This window comes from Frankliniella occidentalis, unplaced genomic scaffold, assembly GCF_000697945.3.
Source record: "Frankliniella occidentalis isolate FOCC.00 unplaced genomic scaffold, Focc_3.1 Scaffold2, whole genome shotgun sequence".
Classification (NCBI taxonomy): domain Eukaryota; kingdom Metazoa; phylum Arthropoda; class Insecta; order Thysanoptera; family Thripidae; genus Frankliniella; species Frankliniella occidentalis.
The window spans coordinates 3,184,649-3,187,077 of NW_026267132.1; the positions used below are offsets into that span (position 1 = coordinate 3,184,649).

Consider the following 2,429-nt stretch of genomic DNA (forward strand, 5'->3'; position numbering starts at 1 on the left):
TCTCTCTCTCTCTCTCTCTCTCTCTCTCTCTCTCTCTCTCTCTCTCGACGACAAGCTGTCAATTTTCAACGAAATCCTTATAGGCCTGTACGACAAGCACGCACCATTGAAGCAACACTGCGTAAAACGCCAACCAAAGCCCTGGGTCACCCCAGATCTTATCCAACTTATGAACCACAGGGACCGGGTCTACAAACGCAGTCGTCGGACAAAACGCCCATGCGATATAACAGCCTATAAAACAATCAGAAATGAAGTAAATCGAGAAAAGAGAGATGCAAAAATAAAGTACGCCTACTCTATTTTTAATTGTGGAACTTCGTCCAAAGATTTGTGGAACGCCTTGAAGAAATTTGATGTAACTGGAAAAAAATCACTCCCGTACGACTTCCCCCCAGCTGAGGATCTAAACAAGCACTACGCATCCGTATCATGCACTGACCTGCGCGCTATTGAAAACACCATTGTACAGTACGAAGCTATACCACCCCTGACTGAAGAAAAATTCTACTTCGCCGACGTGACCTTCACAAACCTGATGAAAGCTGTGAACTCCATAAAATCGAATGCAATGGGTGTGGATAATATCTCCTTGAAAATGATAAAAACCTGTATCGTCGAATTGTCACCCCCCATCTTGCATTTGTTTAACACGTCGCTCCAGACCGGCTATTTTCCCAAACTTTGGAAAACAGCGAACATCAAGCCTATCCCAAAAAAAGCCAACGCTCGAATCCCAAAGGACTTTAGGCCAATAAGTATTTTGTGTATCCTGGGGAAGATACTCGAGAAAATTGTTCATGCTCAACTCTCTCAGTTCATGACTACCAACTCTTTGTATCACCCTTTGCAATCAGGCTTCAAACCAGGCCACAGTACAACTACGGCGCTGTTAAAAGTCGTCGGAGATATCAGAGAGGCTATGGGGAGTCGGCTTCTGTCATTACTTGTGCTATACGATTTTAGCAACGCCTTTCCGTCGGTTCACCATGAATTACTACTATCCAAGTTGCGTCACCTCGGCCTGTCCAAACCTGCTGTAAACTGGTTCAAATCTTATTTAACCGAGAGGCACCAATTCGTTACAGCTGGAGATGAAATGTCAAATTTGCTCGAAATATTTTTCGGCGTTCCGCAAGGGTCCGTTCTCGGCCCTCTATTGTATTCGCTTTATGTGAACGACATCAGTGATGTTTTTTACAAATCTAACTTTCATCTCTACGCGGACGATTTGCAACACTACTATTCCTTTTTACCTTGTGAAATGGAAGATGCTGTTGCCACTGTCAATGCCGAGGCAACGAGGCTTGCCAACTACGCTAAAGGGCACAACCTTGCCATAAATGGCCTTAAAACGCAGGTCATAATCATCGGGAACTCGAAACTAAGAAAAAAGCTGCCAACTCCAATGCCTTCCGTAACTGTCGAAAATGTCGTGCTGCCGTACTTAGATTCGGTCAACAACCTGGGTGTCATCATCGACAGCGACCTCTCGTGGGAAAGCCACGCCACATCAACGTGTCATAAAGGCCTTGCAGTTTTGCACAACCTACGCAGAAACAAAGACTTGGTGCCGACGCCAATCAGAAAGAGGCTCGTGGAAAGCTTGATTTTCCCAATCCTAGATTACGGAGCCACAGTAACGGTCGGCATGCATGTAAAATCCTGTGAACAACTTCAGCGTCTTCAAAATGCCTGCGCCAGATTCGTTTTAAACCTGTCAAGATTCGACCACATTTCCATCCACATCAGGAACCTAAATTGGTTACCTTTAATCCAGAGGCGAAATTTCTTTATTCTGTGTATTCTGAAAAAGACCATAATGTACAAAACACCGTCATACCTCTTTTCTAAGTTGACGTTTGCTAGTGATGTGCACAGTCGTTTTCTGAGAAACAATAAACTTCTTTTAAGACCCCTGCCACATACAACCCATAAAAAGAGAGGCGCTTTTGGAGTGTTTGCTATAAATCTGTGGAACATGTTGCCTTCATCAATATCCTCATGTACATCCATCCCATCATTTAAAAACAAGCTTTATTCACACCTCATTGTAAACAATTTACCTTTAATTTAATTTGTTTTAGTTTTGTTAATTTTTTTTCCTCCGGTGCGTAATGTACCAATTTGTAATTAATAATCAGTGAACTGAACGTCCACAATACCTGGCAGCTACTGATGTACAGCCATAAGACTCCTTAGTCTTCTTGTACAAGTTACAATAAATAATTATCAATTATCAATTATCTCTCTCTCTCTCTCTCTATTTCGCTCTCACTCTCACTCTCACTCGCACTCTCACTCTCTTTGTCTCTCTTTTTAGCCCGCCCTTCTGCTTTTAAAAAAGCATTAAAGCGGGCTTATGCAACCGCTCTCGTGTCTGTCTGTCTGTCTGTCTGTCTGTCTGTCTGTCTGTCTGTCTGTCTGTC

The 2,429-nt window shown here is 43.1% G+C and overlaps 1 protein-coding gene across 1 annotated transcript in view; it reads right to left on the reverse strand.

Moving 5' to 3' along the window:
• Positions 1–2,429, reverse strand: part of LOC113204406 (beta-alanine transporter-like) — a 42,621-nt gene that overhangs the window by 7,931 nt on the left and 32,261 nt on the right. The window lies entirely within an intron of this gene.